The sequence below is a fragment of the Pezoporus flaviventris genome, unplaced genomic scaffold, assembly GCF_033815535.1.
Source record: "Pezoporus flaviventris isolate CSIRO_AGI_PZ_B2104156 unplaced genomic scaffold, CSIRO_AGI_Pfla_v1 ptg000002l, whole genome shotgun sequence".
Classification (NCBI taxonomy): Eukaryota; Metazoa; Chordata; class Aves; order Psittaciformes; family Psittacidae; genus Pezoporus; species Pezoporus flaviventris.
The window spans coordinates 43,802,400-43,825,876 of NW_026892550.1; the positions used below are offsets into that span (position 1 = coordinate 43,802,400).

At 38.7% G+C, this 23,477-nt stretch overlaps 1 long non-coding RNA gene across 2 annotated transcripts in view; it reads right to left on the reverse strand.

Annotated features, from left to right (window-relative positions):
* Positions 1 to 299: 299 nt before the first annotated feature.
* Positions 300 to 23,477, reverse strand: part of LOC133275412 (uncharacterized) — an 89,253-nt gene continuing 66,075 nt past the window's right edge. For both annotated transcript variants that reach the window (XR_009745508.1, XR_009745514.1), the window contains exon 3: positions 300 to 431. This is a non-coding gene — a long non-coding RNA (uncharacterized LOC133275412). The remainder of the gene's footprint in view (positions 432 to 23,477) is intronic.

Below are 23,477 nucleotides of genomic sequence, written 5' to 3' on the forward strand. Positions count from 1 at the left end.
CTATTTCTCACCAGAAATGACTAGTAACTAAATGTTTAATGCTTTCTACCAAGATGTGTTATTTAATGCTGATCACCCTCAGGCTTTCCTCAGGCTGCTCCTCACCTTCTCTACCTCCTTCCCACCACCTCCTTTGATGGAAATTATAGCTTCCTCAGATATGTTGGCACAATTGTACCTTCAGTCACTTCCCAAACTGGCTGTTCCAGAAATAGTTGGGTTAGCTTGGACATTTTATAAAAAGAGATTTTATACTCTGAACTATTTTGACAGAATAACACTGGAGAACATTTACCTGTTCAGTCATGAAAGCTGACTGAATTCAGACAGGGCTGAATCTTCTTAACCTGCCCTGAATTCAGTAAGATCATCATGTCTAGCTGCAGTTTCACTACCACCAGTAACCTCCTACATGAAGTCATCCTAGCCATCTGTAAGACAAGATGAAAAAAGAAAAGACTATTCTAGCAGGTATTTTTGTATGACAGAAAACGTGCATTTAACTTCTGCTTCCCTGTTAAAGGCCTGGGTTGCCAATGAAACCAGTATAGCTCCCACTCCCACTTCTAGGAGAACTGACAAAACATTCTTTGTATAGTGAGCCTAACTGCAGCATCTGATTTGCATATCCATACTCAGTATAAGGATTCTCAATAACAGATGTATTTTAGCAGCTGCACGATTTCACCTTTAATTTAAGATGAAGACTAACTGTTGGTGTATTGGGTGTACATAGCAAGGAATTGGAAATGGGGTGGGGCTGCAGGGGTAATCTCTATGAGAAAAAAACAGGGGCCGCCCCATGCCTGACACATCTGGTTCTAGATGGCTCTACAACAGACTCACTGCAGGACACAACTGAGCCCAATAACCGAGCTGGTGGGACCTCTTGTGAAAACATGTAAAAGAAAGGGCAAAAATACCAGAGAAGCACAGGAATTGGGGAGAAGGGGATAAAACAGTAGGTGGAAGTGTGATAAAACAGCAGTATGAACACCAGTGTCAGAGGAAGGAGGAGGAGGAGGTGCTCCAGGTTCTAAGAGTAGATATTGCCCTGCAGCCCATGGAAATCACCATGCCAGAGAAGCTAGATACTTCCCTGGAGCAAGCTGCAGCATGTGGAAAGTCCACACTGGAGCAGGCTCCTGGCAGGAATTATGGCTTGTAAAGGACACAGCAGAGCAGAGGAAAAGCATGAGGAAGAAGGAGTGGCATAGAGGAACTGTGATGGACTGACTGCAATCCCCCATTCCCCATCCCTTGCACTGGGAATTGAGTGGGGGAAGAACTGTTCTTTTAATTTTTGTCTTTGTTTCTCACTATCCGCATCTATTTTAAGTGGCAATAAATCAAATCACTCTTGCCCAAGTTGAATCTGCTTTGCCTTTGACAGCAACTGGTAAGTGATCTCCCCGTCTTTATCTTGACCAATGAATATTTTCCCTCCTGTTTTCTCCCCCTTTACTGCTAAGGAGGAGTACAGAGAGCATCTGGGTGGGCAGCTGGCTTAGGTCAACCTACCACTGAATGAAGACTGGCTTATAAGCCATGATGACAATGAAAATGATATCAGAATTACCCAGCAATGTGCACTTGCAGCCCAGAAACTCAACCATATCCTGAGCTGCATCAAAATAAGTGTGGGCAGCCATCAAGGGAGGTGATTCACCCCCTCTGCTCCACTCTTATGAGACCCTACCTAGAGTACTGCATTCAGTTTTGGGGACCTCAACATAAGAAGGATGTGGACATGTACGAACGGGTTCAAAGGAGGGCCATAAAGACGATCAGAGGGCTGAAGCACTTCCCATATGAAGTCAGACTGAGACAGCTGGGCTTGTTCAGCCTAGAGAAGGCTCCAGCGACAGAAGGCTCCAGGGAGACCTTAGAGCAGCCTTACAGGAAATCTGCAGAGGGGCTTCTTGCAAGGGCATGTAGTCATATGACAAGGGGGAATGGCTTTAAGATGACAGAGGGGAGATTTAGATTAGATATTAGGAACAAATTCTTTACTGTGAGGTTGCTGAGGCGCTGGCACAGGTTGCTCAGAGAAGCTGTGGCTGCCCTATCCCTGGCAGTGTTCAAGGCCAGGCTGGATGGAGTTTTGAGCAACTTGGTCTAGTGGAAGGTGTCCCTGCCCGTGGCATGGGGTTTGGAACTGGATGAGCCTTAAGGTCCCTTCCAACCTAAACCATTCCAAGATTCTATGAAGAATTCGTAATTCATACCAACAAAACATTTGCCACAGAGCTTAAGCTTGACCGTATGCATTCAAAGCTATTAAGAAGCCTAAACAATATTTTTCATTGCAGTGCTGCAGATCTACTGTTTCATACAGCAGAATTCAAAGCTTGCTCTTTAGTGGGAATATTTGTTTAGATTGCCTCATGAACCCCATATCATTAGAAAGCAATTTTGAAAATTCTCATTTGAAGGAAATCTATTCCTGGAAACATCTTAAGATTCACTTGTCTTCTGGTCAAAGAAGCAAAAAGCTTAAGTCACCAACATGACTAAGACCCACCCTGAGGCACAGAACCTTTTTCAACAAAGAATTGATAGTTAGAAAAATTATATTCAAAGTCTCTGCTGCAATGGCAAATGCAAGGAAAACAGAACAAATGAGGATTGGCTGATACTAATAGATATCTATTCAGTTATGCTTCTTTAAAATCACTGTAATCCAATGGATCAGCAATGCCTCCTGGCACATATTGGTACAACAGGGATTGGGAGGAAGAGCAAGAAGAAATGCAGAGAGATGGCCAAACATTACCATATGACTTGATGACAATCCTGTCCTTCCTGCACTGAATAAGATTACAAGAGGATAATTTCTATGTCAGCTAGCAGAAATCTAACTGTACAAATTGTATTAGCCAGTTCCGCTAGTACAGAGCTCATTAGAGTTTTTGACATACACAATGGAAGACACTGAAGCTCTTTTATTCTACAGGAAGCAGTTCTGCCAGCAGTACTGTATATGGGAAACCGTTTCCTCAGTATTCCAAAGCTTGCCAGCCTCAAATTTACCTATTACTTATTCCATCTGAATTTCAAGAGGAAAGTGATACACAAAAAAACACACCCAACAAACTACCAAAGCCCAAACCCAAATCTAAAAAATGCTCAGAAAAAAACCCCTTGCTTACTACCTCCTCCCATGTTCTTTTTTAAGGATGAAGCATGCTTAACAGTTTTACTATTGCTTCCTTGAAATCTAAAAAAAAAAAAAAAGAACAAGAAATAAGAAACATTTAGATCTTACAAGTGATCTCCTTCTCTGGAGCAGAAAATAATTTTTCATGGTATTCTCCTAGCCTGTAAGGTTTACCTTCTACAGATGTTAAAATGTAGGGAAAAGAAGGGCTCCCTTTCTTCCTTTCTCACACACTCATCTGTTCCTTTCCTCTGCTCCCTGAAGGGTGTGAATAAGAAAAGAGTTCAGTAATAGGAAAGAGCAGAATTTATCAGTGACATCTAAGGAGAATGAAGAGTTTCAACCAGAAGGTTGCAGTTGTTGAGCACATATCGCTAGTAGGTCTTATATGCCAGTACTCATGAAGCAACTACAACACAAAGCATGGCACTCTGCTGCCTTTGCAGTGGCAGTCCTAGCAGTGGCTCATGTCACAAAAATGTCTCTGCTGGTCTGTAAAATAATACCCCAATCTGACTATACTTTTATGAGTTTCTATGGGCATTACATCTCAAAATATACTAAATGCTTTCTGCTTACTGCAAGACGTACATGTTTAGCCTAGGATCTGAAAGTCACGGCAAGTTAGTTGTAATAATAAGGTGCTTTAAGTAGGGGCTAGCTGTCACCAGTAAACCTGACTGCACTCAGGAGCAACCCTGGTGAGCCTCACAAATATTCAGCTAATCATCAGGGGAGAGGACACTGAACACACATCAGAAAATCACTAGTGAACAGCCATTCAAATTTCATACTTCTACATACTCCCTAAATATTGTTGAGACTCAGCTACCCTATCATTTAATGGTCTCTGCACCTGAAGAATTTCCTGTGCTGTAAGGAATGGTATCTACACAAACACATGATAGTGTCAATCAGTATCTAACATATGCCATACCACAACATTCCAGCATTGTAAGAATTACTTCATTTGGCCGTATCAACTAACAGTTTCTAAAGCTGTTAAACTTCAATTAGCAAAAAACCTGTAGTTGTTCTATTTCAGGTGACATGGTTTAAGAGGTCAAGTAGAAAGACTTCCTTTCTTTTTTTTTTTATTTTAGTTTAAATGTAAAAAAAGAAACAGTTTATATATATATATATATATATATATAAAGTAACTATTGGAATAATGACATTTTTTACGGACTAGTAACATTTTTTATGGTGGCAGACAAACACATACAAGATTAATTTCCTATGGTATTTAGTAATAGATGGAAAGTGAATTAATCTGTTTTAGCTGGTCTTCCATTTCACCATATATTTAGCAGTTCTACTCATTTGTAAGCTGATGAAATATTATCCAAACAGTGAAGGCTGCTTTGGTGGATGTTTTGGCTAAATAGCTAAGGGTACTGTAGCACAGTATCATATCATATATCCTGTTTACTACAGGCCAAAGACAAAATTACTTGTCCCAGTATTTCAGTTATCTGGAATTCCCATCCTCAGGAATTTTCCCATGGCTGTTTCTAATACAGAGAGATTCAAAAGATAGTCTTTAGAAAGTTGGCCATACATTACTCTGCACTTCCCTACCCCCATGTTTAAGACTTGGGCACAAGAGGTTAAAGTATCTCCACATTATCACTGCAAAGATGAAACTTGAAGGGAAGTGCAAGGATCAAACCCTCACATTAACGTAATGAATTTGAAAAAATACAAGTTATTCACTAACTTGCTGAGTATTTAGTTGGCTGTCTGTATAGTAGTTACCCAATTCTAGTTACCTAATCCTAAAATAGAAAGTCTTACATACAAAGAAACAAGTCTTAGCTGTGAATATTCCTTATAACATTGATTTTGAAAACTAACAATGGTGTATTTTGAATTATAATTTCTAAAAGTAGGGCTGAACAAGACATCAGAATTCATCAATATAAAGAAATGGCAAGAAAATCAGAAATAGGGATGCAAAGACAGCATGCATACCATTGCCCACAAAGTAACTATGAATGTGACATCTATTCAATTTATACCCCAGTTACTCCACAAATGACATAATGAATTACTTTGTTCTATTTTGAAAGCATTAGACTAAAAGATCTATCATAAACCAAGTCCCTTTATTAACTAACTAGCTATATGGCTTGGCACTTTCAATGGAAATCACGATACATCTAAGCTTCCAAATCATGGATTTGGCATACAAGACAGAGCAGGAATACTGTAGAAATTAGGATTATTTTTAGTTTTGTTATACCCTCATACTACTATAAAACTCTGTTAATAGATAAGAAGAATCTTATTCTTATTTGACACTTATCATTTTATAAGAATCAAACATGCTAGATATTGCACACAACTTCTATGATTAAGAATTGCAGTCTACAGGACAAGAAGCATATGACCAGGGAGTTCAAAGATCAGTAAGACAACTGATTGCTGCATTTAATAAGCAGTACACTCAGTTCTATGAGTAAACATTACTTTTGAGGTTTTAGGCATCCTGACAGAGAACTTAAGACAGGATTTGAAATGTGATGATGAGGTAGCTTTGTGGACAATTATAGAAAGTATCTTCCAAGCATAAGAGACATTCTGGAAGAAAGCAGAAAGGTGCCTGTGTAGAAGTGAACAAGTGACAAGATAGACTAGCATCACCAGCCAACAGATGCCTCAAAACCAAATTAAATACAGTAGACAGGGAAGCAGATGCCCTGAAGGTCTCAAAAGCGACAACTAACTTGTATGCAATGAACTTCAGCTGGGAGAGGAAATCAGGAAAAGAATTCAGTAAGTTGATTCTACCAAGAAAATACAGTGTAGCTGTTCAAGGAATTACTGTTTCAGCTGTAGAAAATTCCGTAACAGTATCACGTAGTTTTCCCCCTCCACACATCTCTCTTCTTAAGAGGCTTAGGAAAGGGAGATAGTCATGAGTCACTCACTTTCGTTATTGGACTCAAATCTTTATGATCTAAAAAGAGGGATAAATGGAGGAAGGCAGAAAGTAAAGAATTCTTTTCCTGCCTCTAATGACAATAGTTACGACCCTTGAAGAGTTCAAGGAGCTGCAGCCTCCTAAACGCACTTCCACATTCGCCTGGATCTACAGGATATGGGTTTAGGAAAGAGAAAACTTTGTGAGACTTTAAATCCTCTAAAGTTCTGCAGTGTCTGAAAGCCAGCACAACAGCCATAGCCATTGCTTTCACACCTGTAGCACTTCCGTTGCAAAATATTACAGCAGAAAATGTCTGTGTTGGGTTGCAGTGGGATCTACGCAAGTAAGGAACCTAAGGTAAAACCACGTGGCAAAGACCTACTTACAAAAGAAACCTTTTCTTTTGCAGTAAATGAAACCTTAGCCATTAATATCTTACCATAATTCCAACTAAGTTACAGTCTAAGCCTGCAACAGGAGAGTATCTAGCACTCCAGATCTTCTAATACTCCAAGTATTTACACTTAAGTAATCAATTAGCTTAATTAGGTCTTAGGGAGAATTTGGGAGTGGTTTTATTTGTCTGGGGGATTTTTTTTATTTGGGGGATAGGAAGGTGGTTTGGGGGGGGGGGGGGGGGGGAGTGTTTGTTTGTTTAGGGTTTGTTGTTGTTGATCTTTCTTTCCATAATTTTAAACTAATAGAAACTATTGTTTTACTTAGCTACCATTACTGGTTCTGTATTTTCCCCCTGAGATCAGCAGAACTGATGCAAGAAATACTTGAAGTACCAACAGCAGACACAATACTTATCCAGATAAATAGGGAGATGTAAAATATCTGCAAACACATTATGGGAAATGGCAGTTTGTGTCCATTTCCCAAGAAATTAATGTCTGAAGAAGAACATTTGAAAGCTAAGAAACCTGGCACTACACTCTGCATCCCACAGCTGCAAAGAGATGCATTGCTGAGATTACCTCTGGGTTTTCCTGCCAAGAAATTCTGGACACAAATTACTTCAGAACTTTCAACATATTAGCAGGGATAACCTATTTTGTCCTGGTCTTATTTTCCATTAACAACCATATTTTATATTAGTACCCTTAGAAAAAGTCTAGCAGCCATGCCTCCAGATGGGAATAACATTAATTAATATGCTTTTTTTTGTTTATCAGTAGAACATTCTTATATTAATGCCAAAAGATTTCAGGGCAAAATATATTTACAAGGAATTAATTATCCTTTAAGTATACTGAGGAAATTAAGAGATACCAACAGTTTCAGTACTACCAAGCTGGTAAAAAAACAATGGTCACAGTATTCTCTCTTGCTTATCAACTCCCAAGGAAGCACCCACAGCAATAGCCATTTTCTCATATATTAATAGCTTCTAGTTCCACCATTTCTTAATGTGACCAGTGTGAAAGTACCTATGCTGGAGTCTTTAATTGCTTTGCTTGAAAGCAGAGAACAGATCTCAAAGCTTACTGTTCCTATTTATGTTGCCAGCATTTCTTTGGCACAAACGGGCTACACGATCGATTATTGTTAATGCTAAATAAAGGGGAAAAAAAAAGGCTAATTTAATTTTAAAATTAATTCTAAGCTTCATCTCTGTTTTCTGGAGTTCCAAACTCTTGAAACTGGTTTGGGGTGGTTCAAGCAGATGTGCAATTATTAACCCACAAAACAAGTGTGCATTCAGAGTTTTGCTGTGCTGATCACAAAATGTTTAAACAGCATAACTAGGACACCTGGAAGTGAAGAGACCAAAAGGTAGAGATTAATCTTTTGGAAAGTATTTATCCTCCAGGGTGCACAGATAGTTAAGTTTAGGGAATAATCCCAAATGCCTGAATAGCACTAAACCACCCTCTGGAACAGCCTCCTTCCCTTAACACTGATTATGTATGGTTACAGAGTGGGAAAGGTGAGTAATCCCAACTGTGACACATATTCCTACATACGTAATTCTTAAGACATAGGCATTTTGAGATTGACATTCACATTTCCCTATTTCTATATTGAAGTTATGAATAAAATATTTTGGACTTAACAAGAGATCTACATTCACCTTCTATCTATGCTGGAACTGATTATCTTCAAACACACATAATAAGTAGAACTAAACACAGATAGACTGACTTACACTGTTGACACTCTCTTTCTTCTATCACTCAAGATGAACATAAATGCACATTCACCTTTGTGTGTTTCTTTACCACTTCTGCACTGTTCTGAAATGCATAATATGAGTTTCAAATCTCTTTGCTGTTTCCATTTTCAAGTCTCAGCAGCTAGGAATACACGAATTTCCAAATACTAGAAAGGGTCCAGATTCTTGGGCACATTCCAGCTCCCTTGCACTTTTGTAATTTGCAGCTCCTGGTATCTGGCCCCCTGGAATCTCCCCTTTTGTAGGGATAATCTTTCAGGGGTAGAAAGTTACTGTTGGCAAGAGACACCTAGGATTGTGCATATAACAGATTTTTCTTTTGACAGCCAGTGTGGAAAAATGCATAAAGTAGATATCTACATATTTCCTTCTTCTAGATTCCAGCTGGATCCCAGGGAGCACATGATTCTGTGAAGCAGAATAATGTGTTGCCTCCACTGATTCCAAGTTCCTTACTGCATTGGGATAGGGCATTTCCCACAGCAGTAAGAGATACAAGCACAAACTCTCTCAAAGTAGATGAAGAAACTGAACTTGTTTTCTTGCTGTGTGTTTTATCCACTGCATACACAAAGGGCAGTATTGTCACTCTGTTTTTCTCCAAAGCCTGCGCATTGTAACTACTGAGGGATGCAAATAAGTCGTCCACCCTGAACATACTATAATATGTTTGGAACTTAAGAATCTGCCATAGCGTCCTCATATCAAAGAGAACACAAAATACATGCAAAGGTAACCCTGACCTGAGGATACACTAGCATGATAACAACATGAGAAATGGCAGAAATGAGTAACATGTTATAACAACAGAATGGGGGTACCAGCTTTAATGGAACTGTTAATGGTGGCAGAAACTACCAGGGCAATGACATCCCCAATGTGTGTAAAAATCAGCAAAATCAGGACCAATAGAGAAACAATAAAGGCTAATTTTGGAGGGGATGAAAGTGGTAGAGAGAAAGATTTTGCAAGGGTACAAGGGGGAAAAATAGCCGTAAAAGACAGAAAAATCATTCTGTCAGAGTTGACCGAAATACCTGTCAAGCAGTCATATGCTTGATCACCACAGTTTGCACAGGTCAGTAACGCTGGTGCTGCCATCATACCTGCCTCTGACTTATATGCAGAGTCACAAGCAAACAGACATATTTTCCCTGGCATCAGCAAGGGAATACTTGGAGCACAGTACCTAGTATCAGCATGGAAACACCTCACCATCTCCTCTCTTACAGGAAACATTTGCAAAATTTGACAAATCTAGGTCAAATTCACCATGATGCAACAATTTAAAACCATAATTTTAGCAAACTTAGTATTTAACAAAAATAGAAAAATAACTACTCTATATACATTAATCCTTTTGTCATTCTCAGCGCATGAAGCCTTCTGCAGAAAATGTATAAGCTTTGTTGTACAGGAAGTTTTGGAAAGGTTTTCTTTGTAAGCTTTCTAAGGATGTTGATTGCTGCATTCCATAAAAAGAGAGGTACTTATGATGAGGGAGAGGAAATGGATTGCCAATTATATGCTTAGCAGCAGGCCTGTCACAGACAACTGCACTGTTCTCAAAATATTGACACCAAATCCATCTCAAAAGGATACCTTTTCTACTAGGATAAGCACTCGGAAAAACCCAGGCACTGATTTAAATATGACTGTAACATCCTGAACATCTTGGATTCATAAAATGCAAGCTTTTAAATCTCAGCTTGCTCTCCTGCATGACCTTTTCAGCTTTCTTGGATGAAGAAAACCTTTAGTCTGAATGATTTGATCTTCACTGATTCTAGACCCTTCTGATTTTAGATAACTATAATTCCTCTGTTTTCTTCCAGGAAGGTAATTTCCAGCTCAATGCACATTTTAGACACCTTAAAGCCTATGTAAGCCTAAGTCAACACTATCAGCAAAAGGCCCACTCACAGCCTTTTGCATTCCTTCCCTGTACGCAGCTGCCTCTCTTCTGGCACATGCATTCTGAATCATGAGCAGGACCCGGAAGCTGCCCTGAAGTAACGTAAATATCTGAAGATATTTGTCTTAGCTTTTAAATCCAGATCAACTCTGAGATCTTGTCTTTTGCAGAGCCCCACAGATATTTGGTTATGTACAGGCAAGGGGCTGTATGGGACTCCTTCAAAAGCAGTGCCAGTTTATGTCTACTTCCAGGGTATGAGAAGCCAAGAATCACAAACAGCCCTAACTCAAAGGCACTTTCTGAAAACCCCCCAAAACAAACCCAAACGTGGTCCCCTCCCCTTTCTCCCCTCCTCCAAAAAAAAAGACAAACTAGAAACACTCAGAGAACACAATCTGCCAACAAAACTCCCACCTACTTAAAACCCAGAATTATTCTTGAGAGCTTTGAAACTTACTTCTACAGATTAAAGAGGTTTAGACTAGTGATGCTTGGACAAAATATTGTACTGCTTAGTCTGCAGTTACCTCCTCTTTCTAAAAGCCTTTTCTGGGTGGGACTCATCAAGAAGCCAGCAATGGCAAGTTCGCATCAATTCTTCCTTGACAATTTAGGATTAATTTACACCACTGTAAGGCTGAAATAATCATACCTAGGACAATCAGAAGCTCTCCTTCCCTACCTTAAAGGCTTGTGTTAGTATCCTTATTACCAATGGCTTTGTATTAGGACAGCCCTACCAAGCACCAAAGCCCAAGTAAAGCGATGTTCAAGATGTACACCTAAACTTAACTGAAATCTGTTTTCTCTGTTAATCAGAGGCTTTTCATACTTATTCACATCTATGGATCTTTAAGACCTGATTTTCAAAGGTTTGACACAGTTTTACAGAAAAAAAAGTGAACAGAACACAGGAGAAAACTAGGTCTTGGAAACTCAGGTTTCTTCCTAGAGATTTAAGCTTTACCTCAAGCATAGGACTCTCATTTCAGAATACTTTTTAATATCACTACATTTAGAATTTCAAAAAATACATGTTTGGTAACATAATCAAACCAGAGGCTAGGCCCCTCCTCAGCAAAGACATTTTAATACATAATTCATATAACTTAACCATACAGCATACAAAACCGAACACCCACAAAAAACAAATTGGCACAGTAGCATAAAATCCCAAAGAGCACTTAAGTGCTTTTATATTTTCCACCGTATTGTGGAGAATATCAGATGGAGAAGCCGTAAATGGCAGGTTTCAGTTTATATAAACTTGTTCCAAAAGCCACAGATGAATTCTGTTCTAACTTACCACAAAGGAACAGAAGGCCTTGCCCTTGGGATTTGTATCAGGAAATACTGAGAGCACACACAAGAATATCCCATCACACTTCTCTGGAAAGCGTTTCCTCATCTGATCAATGTGTCTCAGCAGTAGGCAAAAAACCTAATAAAGTTTACTTCAGTTCACACAACAGTTCTTGAAATCTCTTCCTAAACATGTGGGGAAATGTTATCAGATGCATCCCAGCTTTATGAAGCTCTTCCCATAAATCACAGCAGACCTGCAACCACTTCCACCTACATACACAGCTGCTACATATATGTTGAGCACACTATGTGGGTCCTTGGCTTTTTTTTCCCTTTCAGTAGCTAGATACCATCTACAAGAACACTTATTTAAAAAGGGAATCCCTGGTCTTCAGATCAAGAGATTTCACAGCTTCTTTCTCAGAGAAAAAAAAGAAAAGTCTGTCTCTCTGTTGGCATCTCCTTTTCTGAGCAGGGACTTACAATGGAAAGGACAGTTATTCAAGGGTGTAGAGGGAAGCAAGTGAAATGCTCCAATCAAGTACTGAGGGAGGATTTGGAATAGTCTGAATCTTATGCATCTTAGCGCTCTTGATCCATGGCTAACTCCAGCACATTAAGAGTAGCCTCTCTCACCACCATGCAAAACACACAAACAAACCCAGGAGGTTTCATGCTCTACCACTACATCAGCAAAACCTCACATTATGACTCTTTAAGGTAACATTAAAAATACACAGATCCCTAAAATATAATACCCCTTCTGTACTGCTATACCACAATTAAAACAATGCTTATTCAAATAAATTACAACAAACTAACTTTACAGAATCAGATGCTATTTCATACACAGTGAAAAGGTTTCAATACCATTAAGTAAGGCATCTCTTCTAAGGCAACAATATCATTGTGCATTAGAACGGCACAATGTTTTAACTTGCAGTCAAAAGTGGTTATTAAAACTCTATTTTCCACCCAATACAATTTTAAACTGGTCTTTAGAATTTATTTCTAGGTACTAATCTAAAGGAAGAAAATTGTATCCAAACGAAAGCAAACGCTGAAACGCTGCAGCCTTGTACTAGAGCTAATAGATGTTCTACTGAAGAATGTCAGCCATGACTCAGATTCCAAACAGGAGATGTTAAGCTTTGGCATTTGGGAAGCCTGCAGTTATGAAGCTGTAAGCCATTTCCCTCATCCCCTTCACCCCTACGCTCCCTACTCTATCCCCCTCCCCTCCCCCCCCCCCCCCCCCCCCATTATTTTCCTGTGTTTTAAAGTGGAAAAATTATATTTTCTTAGCAGGAGCAGCAGCAGCTTTTAGATAGAGCTGGGCCTTTGCAAAAAAGATCAACTAAGACACATAATAAAGAAAAAAATAAAACACATGATGACAAAGAAACAGGAGCTGGCAGAAAACAAACCACAAGTTAGACAGCATTGTTTCTGTGACTAATATTTTAGCTGTGTTACAGGTATAAAGGAGACTAACGAGGAACCTGCAAGAATTACAGTACCACTAAACTCACAGAAGTCATTGTTCATTGTGGGAGCCTCACAGCTGGCTCCAGCCTTCTTAGCAAGGCACTGCCAGATCCCTCACACTGAGCTGAAAGGAATTTCCATATTTTAAAAGACCTAGGCATGAAAAGGGAGCTATAATACTTATTTTCCTATTGCACAACAAACATGCACAAAAGAACAGGTCACACGTACAAAGAAACGAGTGTCAGGATGCATGCCAGCTACACCTTTCCTGTCTGAGGCTAAAAAGAACCCGTCCAGAAAAGAACAAGAGCCCATCTTCAGCCCCAGCACCCAAGTAGAGGTAAGACAACCAGTATCTAACTACTTGCTTGACATAAATCACATAATAAGCCAAAATTCAAAGGCATCCTGCAGATGCAGGAATAAAGAGGGAAGAGCCATTTTGCACAGGTTCAGAGTGCTGCCTCTGCAGGGAGGCTGGGCTCAGCCCAGCTGACAGCACTGCTCAGTGCTGGCACAGAGGTATTTTTTATTAGCGAAATTTAGGACAATGCATAGTCAGGTCAGCTCTCTTTATGAAGGTCCTTCCAGAGATTTGTTTGACACTATATATTTTCACCAGATCAAAGCCTCTTATATGTGTATTAGGCAAAGTAGAGAGCACGCTGTACTTTCCCCCCTTCTCTCAAAGTTTGAAACAAAGCATTAAGAACCAAGGTATGAGCCATTTATCTGTCAAAAAAAGATCAAGGATGATTAGGAGCCTCTGGCAAATAAAGATCAAGGATAGTTAAGGGCCTCTGGCTAAGCTGATGGTGCAGTCTGTTCCCATCCAGCTTTAAAAAGAATTGATACAGAAGCCCTTACTGCTATTACAAAACAGAATTCTTTGGAAGTTTGAATTCATTCCCTTTAAGATCCATGAAGTTCAGTAGCTCTTCTTCCTGTCTATGGTAACTTATGCGTTTTCCTTTCTCTGATCTTAAGTTTTGAATTAAAATGTCTGTAATGGCTGTTCAGTATTAGGTTATTAGCTGACACTAATAATGAGACTATTATTCTGAAATTTTGTGCTCCTATTATTAAAAAAAAAAAACACAAACAACTGAATAATTTACACTTCTGTCTCCTTATGTTTGCAGCTTGATCAAAATTCAGATTCATAGTTTAAAGAGGTTTAGAGCTGATGTATGAATCCAGCTCTATAGATATGGGTAAGTAAAAGCTGATTATAAAGAGAAGAAATCAAACCAAACAAAGCCCATCAACTTTAATTTTTACTGAGTATTTGGATTACACTCGAGAAGAAACACTGTAGAGATATCTCTAGAGACTACAGGTTTGGGACTCTCCATTATAGTCTGGGATGCTTTAACAGATGACAGTGCCAGACTGATTAGAAGTTACCCAGCTGAACATTTTACTGCCAGAAAATGTGATTAGTGAGAAGTGAAATAGGTAGTAACTGACATTTATTTTTTTTCCTAAAGAAAAAAACCCCAACAAACAAAAAAACCAGCAACAGCAACACACAGGGAACAAGGGTTTGGTTCAGGCTTTGTTTTAAGATAACACAGAAAACAAGAAATTTATATCTGAAGTATTAAATAATAAAACATTTAAGAAAAAACTTATTAAAAAGTGTTTTTAGAATTGCATTCATCCTTTTTAGGATAGAAAAAATGTGTTTTGATTATTTTAAAAAAATTCATTTCTTCCCATGGCACTATATCTCCTATAAACTAACACAGTGTCTTTGCCTGTTGCTCATCTTTTAGGGGATACTTGTGGGAATTCTAGGATTTGCTGCCTCGTAAGAGATATAGCTGTGGTCCACTGAGGAGTGTGGCAGCATAAGAACTTCCAATGCTGACAAGACCCTAAGAGTACATCTCACTTCTAAGATTCTAGTTCTTCAATCCACATTTTTTAAGTGTGCGTGCAAATCCATCAGTATCTAGCAATTTCTGGGAAATATTTTACTTCACTTCACTCTACTGAAAAATACAGTGCCGTTTCAGCCAGATCTAATTTCTTTATACAGAGCCAAGCAAAAAATACAGGACACCTCCATGTAAGTATATTTGGACAATTCTTCATTCCAATACAGGAAAGTCACCTTCATTCAAAAGGATTACAGTCACTGCTGCTGCTTAACAAAAGGATTCAGAACCACTCAGTTAACTAATTTGCATGAAAGTCATGACCACCACTGATGCTCAACACACCAAAGCTGTGCACAAACCTGGTTATTCCATGATAGGGGAGAAGAAAAATTTAATTCCATTAATTCCATCAAAGCTGATGGTAGTGTTTACTGCTAATATTACCAAAACACCTACTACTGCCTCCCACTTCAGACGTTTCCTCTGTTTTAGCACCTCTAATAGGAACTGCATCTCAAAGTATACTGAATGCTTGTCATTCACCAAGGCTTCCTTTCTAGAAGTGTATCATAGGAATGATTATACATCGCAAGAACCTCTGGTGTCTGAACAACTATTGTCTCTGCCTTTGACTCATTGAAGCTCATTCAAAATTTCCTAAAAGCTATTGAATGACAGTTTCAGACTGAATGCACTGAGAACTATGGATGAGGTACCATGTCTGAGTAGGAGTTCACATACAAAGAGTAGACCTGCACCAAAATCAAGTGGCATGTACAAACCACACAGCAACTTTATGCTTTACACAGATGCAATCTTCACTGGTTCAGCTAGTGACGGCCTGAATTTTCACTGCATATATACTTCACTGCATATATATTTCATTGCACATATGTGGGAGAGACCCCATATTTGTTTGTATTTCTTCCTCCTCTTTTTTGGGTTGGGTTGGGTTTTTTTTTTCCTCATCTCTTCCATTACTGGTTTTCTTCTTAACTCTAGTCTTAAAGCATTATTTAAAAGAAGAATCACTGAATACATATGGCAACCTACGTTTAAAAAACTGCTCTGCAAAATACAACAATTGGGCCAGACATCAGTTTGGTGGCCAAAGCCCTGGAAATCAAATTTTGGCATGAATTATAGAATACCCAAGTACATTGGCATGGACTCTCTGCATCATAATTCAAATTATTCATACTCTAATGCATTTCAAACTAGTATGAAAGCTGATTTACAGAATACATAAAGGTCATGCAACTATGGAGGAAATAGAAGCAAATGGACATTTTCTTCATTCTCAAAGAGAATGCAACTGTTTGCACAATGTGGACTGTTCTTCACAGGTTTTTAAGGTAAATACATTTTTATCACACAGGTAAATATGGCAAAAAATGAAAATCAAACCTATTGTCTTGTCAGCTTTAAATGGTTTTCTGTTTCTAAGATCTCCATTTCAGACCTTATGAACCCTTATTTATCTGTCTATAGTTAAGGCAATAGGACAATGGTCAGAAATGACTTTTTTAAGTTTTTGGTTTTAAAATGTGGTACTAAGTGTCAGAATTGCACAGCTTTTTAGGTATCTAAAAATACATTCAGGCACCTTAGGGTAGATTTCCAATTCCTGTCTAAAAACTTAAAAATGACACTTTTTCTCAACTCTTTGGACCAAAAGTGACTGGAAGGAACCTGCTCATAACAGATTATTTTAGTCTGTAGACAGCAAAGCACCTTTCTTGGGGCTGATGGCAGGCAGCTGGACTTTGGAAGAGAATGAATATTAAGACAGGGTGAAGATAAAGACAGATGCCATCACAGTAGTTTCTATTTAGTCTAGATGGCTCCTAACATCCACATGTGAGTTTCTTTGCATTGCCTTTCAGAAATGCCTTCTTCCTCTGTTTCCTGCACCCTTTTTTAGGTGACTTAAATCCCTTCTAAAGACTGGATTCTTTTTCACATGTCAGATGTCTAAAAATTAGGCCCTGCAGAACATAATTCAGAAGCTCTCATTCGAACAATTCATATTTTGTAAAAGCATCCTTTTAAGTGGCAGCAAAGGAGCTACATTTAGAAAGATGGAGAGGAAGAGAAGCAAGCTATTCAGTAACAAAATAGACAGTACATGTCAACGTTTTGTACATTAGAAGCAACACTACATCTTTCTTCATCTACAAAAAGAACAGAGTCAATGATTCAGCTATTTGTCCAGAGGCAAAAATGATTAGAACATTGAATTGGACACTTCTTGAGTAAAGTGATGGAACAGTTCATGTAGAGAGCATATATATTTATTATCACTCAGGCAAGTTCCAAAAAGGGCACACAGCAACATACATACAGATACCATTGTCAAACAATGAAGAGCTTCTACAGGTCTTTTGGTAATTTAACCAAACAAAACAAAATCACCTTGAGAGAGCTAAAATACTCTCTCTATAAATGTTGAAGGTTCACTTTACACCCCTGAGATTCCATTTTGTTGAATCAAATAAATCTTAATTCTCAGAGGTGAACTGAAGTTTCAGAACAAGTGCTCATGCCTGGGACATTCATAGATTTAAAAGGTTTGGAAGTGGCTTAGAAAATCACAAATGCTTGTATGTATTAATGTTGCAGTGCCCAAACACACTTCCTCCACACTTGGGAGGAAGTGAATCAAAGTCTTTTTATAGCACGTTCAGAGGACTCTCAAAACACCAGCAGTATACATAAAATTCAAATAACACTAACTCCTCTTACAAAATGGGGCTACATGACTGCAGTGAGATCCATCTTCTAATCCAGTAATCTAGTTATTGCCACAATGACTCCATTCATTCTGAGATAAGAAATCACGCTGGAACAGAAAGCCTTGGTTCTTTAATTTGTTTCCTGCCTGCAGGCTGATGTCCTGCATATACACGCATAGTTCCAATGGACTCTCTTGAGCCAAGGCTTGTGGACCATTTCCTGTGACAGGCCATATGACAGCACTTCCGTAGCTTTCAAGTTACTGTGTTCAATGTAACAGTGAAAGAGGATGTTTCTGCTTAGTTCAAATTTGATATACTAATAGTATTCTGCTTCTGTAAAATTTTGAAGCATATAAATAACAAGCCATTACAGTGACAACTACCAAATTTCTTTGTTTATAGAAAACTGGCAGTTCATAAATATTAAAGTATGCTGTTAGCAACAAAGTACAACATATAGATGCTATTTTTCCTAAAGATAGGGAAACAGTAACCATCAGTGAAATAATTCATTATTTACAGACCTTTGAATTTTAATGCCACATGACTGTACTACAATTTTTCCATTAAAATTCAAAAATGTATCTGTTTGTTATCCCTTTGATGAATGTGTTAAAGGCAATGGAAACAGTAACCACTGCTGACAGATTTCCCAATGACACAGTGGTATTTGCCACTTAATCATCAATACATTTTTTAAATGAACCCTAATATTGTCAAATAGCTGTCATGTAGTTTTATTAAAGCTAAAACATTGGAATGCTGTCATAAGTGAAGATTGCAATCATACATCTACAACTTACATTGTGAAAGTATTACAGTGGGCAGAAATACACCCCAAGGGAAACGTCCCTTAGGGCTTATTACAGGGAACTTCTAATACCTCCAGTTAGAAAGGAACACAATCAAATTTGGTATCTGGTCAAACTATGCCTTGAAAGTATTGTGACAACTCTCAGAGTCCTTCAGCTAATTTGTGTGACTTAATTTTTGCAGTCAGAATCTTTCCCTTGCCATCACAGTGGGCACTACCCACCACAGTTTGTCCTCAAAACGATTTCCTTCTTGTAATGCTATCAGTCAGAAAGACCCTGACAGTAAAACATGAATGGACCAATAAAAAAAATTACCAAAAGTAGTCAAACAAGCTATCCAGAAGCAGCAAACTGGAAAACTAACAGTATTTTCTGTAGTCAATCTTCTCTAGCTATAGTAAGTTTGGATCTTATAAAAGCAGCACCATGGCTATTCTGGAGACTATTTTCTACTTGAACTGTAGATGATTCTGATTTTTTTTAATAGAAACTTGGGAGGAAAAAGTCCTTCTATGTAGGTTTGTTTGAGCAAGAATTTTCTATCTTAACTCCAAAATGACCTCTCCACAAAAGCCTAAGTTTTCTTGAAAGATTTAATGACGTTGTAGAGATCAGGACTAACTACAAGACTGGGAAAGACATACTTCAGAAGTTTTATTGGCAGGTAAATTACACTAAGACTATTTTATGAGGCTTCAGTTGAGTTCTTAAAACCTTCCAGGTTCAGATTTCTCTCCTGTTAGGTACTCTTCCTTCCCTCTTCCTGATACACATACAGGAACCTAGGAGGATTTTAACAAATTGTGCCTACACTATCCTATTACAGTGCCCAGGTATCTTTCAAAGCCCAAGTTTGTTGCTTGCTCATGCTGTGCTGCCCTTGAATCTCACTCAGGGCATCATAAAATTTGCCTTGTTGGAATAGTGCAGAGACAAAAAGAAACTCAGCATCCTCCAGTATGTACCTTCATCAGCCTGGATTCCTTAACACGCACTTCCCGTTACCCTTCTGCCTCACTGTCCCCCCAGTCTCACACGTGGCACCACTCTTCAAATATACACACATAGCTGACCTGATGTCACACCAGGAACAAAGTGACAAGAAGTCTGCCACATTACATAAGAAACCTGTTTGATATTCAGTGCCAGTGTACTGTACAAACGTACTCCTTACTGGAGCTTGAGCCTGCCTCATTTCTACAGTGATGAATATGAGCCACTGAAATAATCTGACCACAGTGACTAGTTATACATCCTACAGCTTTCACACATATCAACCCTCAAGGCTGGAGTTCTGGACCCAGCACTGTTAGCCAAGGGCTAATGTCACTGCCACAAATGCCAATCAACCATCCAAGTCTGCCCGGAAGCCAGCAGCACCCACAGATGGTTTGCGGGGCGAGGGTTTGGAACTATAACACTCTTGAATAAATTGGTAGATTAACACTTAAAATCTTCACTGAAGTTTATTTCTCAGAACAGAAGTTGTTCATAGTCCCTCCTACACAGAGAGAAGCTTGACACAGAGAGAACTAAAGAGGTTGTGACAGATGCTTAGTTTTCAGTCAGATGTTGTACCCAGGAAACACCTCCACTACATAGAATGTATACATGTTACATGGCTTCCACTACACTAACAATGCTCTTATTTCCCCAGAGATACCAGGAAAAAAACAGCAGAGAAAGGAAGCTCTTTCAGGACAACTATCAGGGAATCTTCCCTCCAAATGCAACTAGGATGAAGACAAAAGGATAGCATCAGCACACTGTTACCAGCAGTGACTCTTCTGTGTAACTACATGTTTTCACCTAGTGGGTTTTTTTTTGTTTTAATAGGGGTATCAGTAATATTTTGCTAATAAGGAAAACCAATGTACTCTTGGCAAACAAATATGCCAGCAACAAAGATGAAAATTCTCATTAATCTCTCAACATATAGTTGAGACTTGGAAAATACTGCTTATAGAAAAAAATCCTTTGTGTCAAATACATAAAGTGTGGGCAACTTCAGAAGTGCTTAGAGTGTTCTTATCAAACTATTAAACCTTGTCAAAACTTGCAGAGCTCCAGATTTCACAATAACCTCGAATCCCTGGGTTGCCCAAATGTTTTTAACCCAATTGTGAGAGAATCTCTGCTTCGTTAAAAACTAAGCAGAGTTTTTATTTTTTTTTTTAAGTTAGAGTTGAACTCCAAATTCAATATACGTGATTCTTAAAAACAAAACCAAAACCCATACATAAAAAGAGCTATATACACTTTAAAAATGCTAGAGAATTCATAACAGGAAACTAGAAGCAAAATCAGCAGTTTATGCTATGCTTAAAGGTTGCACTTCTGGGAATTTCCTCTAGTGAAGTCTCTGAAATACTGGATTATTTGATCCTATTACAGAAATATCACATGAACAAAAGCATTTTTAGTGGGATTCTTTCATAACTCAAAATTCTAAGTACTTACGAAACAACTGAGAAAAATCTTATCTTTGCTGTTTCTAGCTTTTTCTGAAGATTACCAGAACTAAGGAAAACTCATCTGGGGATGTAACAGCTTCCACTAGACCAACTGTTCTGTGTTAATTTCCCAAGATGGAGTTGTTTTCTAGGACAGAGAGTTGAGTAATTCTATCAAATTAGCTACAATAGGATGCGCTGTGCTAGAGAGAAGGACAGTAAAAGAGAAACAGCTAATGTAATACTTCCTCCAAATCATCACAATCTTTCATGCATTTTCCTCAGGTTCACACAGACCTCAGGAGATCACTTTCAGGGAGTATATTTCTTGATATCTCTAAAGGAAGGAAGAAAGGGGTGAAAAGCCTCTGTGTTGTAATTATTTGTATACAATTCTGCTAAAGACAACTTGACCTTCAACAGGAAGCACAGAAAACTGTCAGAATCTGGGTTTGTGCTGAACTGCAGTCAATTAAGAAAGACTTACTTCCAAAAAATGCAACTGTTAGCTACTTTAAGAAAGCATGGTGGCAGATGGTAGTATATAAAGTTCTGAAAAGAACAGGTCAGAGCACTTTATCATTTCAATATCTCAAAGGAATTTCCAGAATCAAAAGTGAGATGAACTCACAGAATGTGACCAGGAGACTGTGATCAGTTAATGAGATCAAGAAGAGCCTCCAAATTACACTGCAGGACAAAGCTGGCAGCCACAGCATCCCTGAGATAATAAAAATAAATGGTGCAACACAAGCCCCTCTCCACTTTTCTTGGAGAGAAATAGTCAACTTCATGAGTTATATACATAGCACGTAAAATGTATTATAACGGGGAAATACCATTTTAGCAAGAGAAATCATTATTTTTGCATGGATTTATCCTTTCCAGCTGTTCAGATCAGCAGCTGATTCAATCATAGGTCTGTTCCCCCTAAATCCCATGCAAAGACAAAAACATAAGGATGGCAGTTGAGTTTTTTCTTAGTCATGTATCACTTGTTTTTAAGATCCACAATATATTGCAGTACACAATATACTGCCCAACAGTTTTGCAGCACAAAACTGTTTAGCCACCCATGAGCTGCAACACTGACACAAGCTGAAATATCATATACCATACTAGATTTACTCCTCCCCCCGCTTATTTCCTGCAGGCATAGGCTTGAGCAAAGTAAGTTTCAAAGTCATGCTCTCCAGCTTCAAGTTCAAGAGGACCCAGAACAAGGATATCTGTTCTGAAATCACCTCCAATTTTAGTTTGAAATTTTTGTCAATTAATTGGGCTTTTCCCCCTCAATCTCTGCATGTCAACTAAAAAAAAAAAATGTAAGTCTTACACATTCCTTACTGAAACTCACAATAAATGAATTCAAAGATCAGTTAACATCAGTACAGATAGAAGCTGCAAAATGTCCTAAAATATTCAGGTTTAAATTGAAGACTGTTACTACCCCCAACTCCAGAAGGCTGTCCTGGGTTCAGCAGTAGCAGTGCTGTGGTTTTGACTTTCAGCCTGGGAACAACGCTGATAACACCAATGTTTTTAGTTGCTGCTCAGTAATGTTTACTCTGACCAAAGACTTTGTGAGTCTCACGCTCTGCCAGGGAGGAGGGGAAGCTGAGAGGAAGCAGAGACAGGACACCTGACCCAAGCTAGCCAAAGAGGTATTCCATACCACAGCATGTCATGCCCAGTATATAAACTGGGGGTAATTACCCAGAAGGGCTAGATTGCTGCTCAGGTCAAGCTGGGTATTGGTCGGCGGGTGGTGAGAGGTTGTATTCTCTTCCCTTATTATTTCCCTTATCATTATTATTATTGGGGGCAACAGTAGTGGTTTGTGTTATACCTTAGTTACTGGGCTGTTCTTATCTCAACCCATGGGAGTTACATTCTTTCCACTCTCCTCCCCATCCCTCCGGCATCTGGGGGAGGAAGGAGGTGGGGAGTGAGCAAGCAGCTGTGTGGTTCTGAGTTACCATCTGAGCTTAAAACATGACAAAGGTATACTCACGGAAAGTAGTTAAGCCCTAAATCCCATTGTCCAGGGCTGTGAGGAACATCTGTTCTTGTAGATACTCAAAACTTTAATGAACAAGACCTTCTGCAACCTGTTCTAGCCGTTGCATCAGCCCTGCGCCGAGTAAGAGGTTTGACCATTTGACCTGCAGATGAGCCTCCCAGTCTGTTTCTATGATACATATATTGCTTAATGCACAGACCTCCATTTTCCAAGTACACATGCAAGCCTGAATGGTGCATTCAGATGCATTCACAGATAGATTAATTATAGACCCTGTCATGCTTTTGTGTGTTAAGAACCTTGTCAGGTACTCTATAGTTGGCATATAACAACAAACCACAACATACAAAAAAATAATTGTTGAGATTCTGAACAGCCTACAGGATAACCTATAGCTACATCTAATAGTAATCATATGGGCCTTATTAATACTTTACCTCTGCAGAGCCAGAACAATTTAGTTTGCTTATTGTAAATCCTGATTGCAAAGAACCTTCACTGCCTATAGGAAAATCTTCATTTATGATGTAACTGTTCAAAAATCAGTGTTCAAAAGACAGCCTGAGGATCTCCCAGTTAT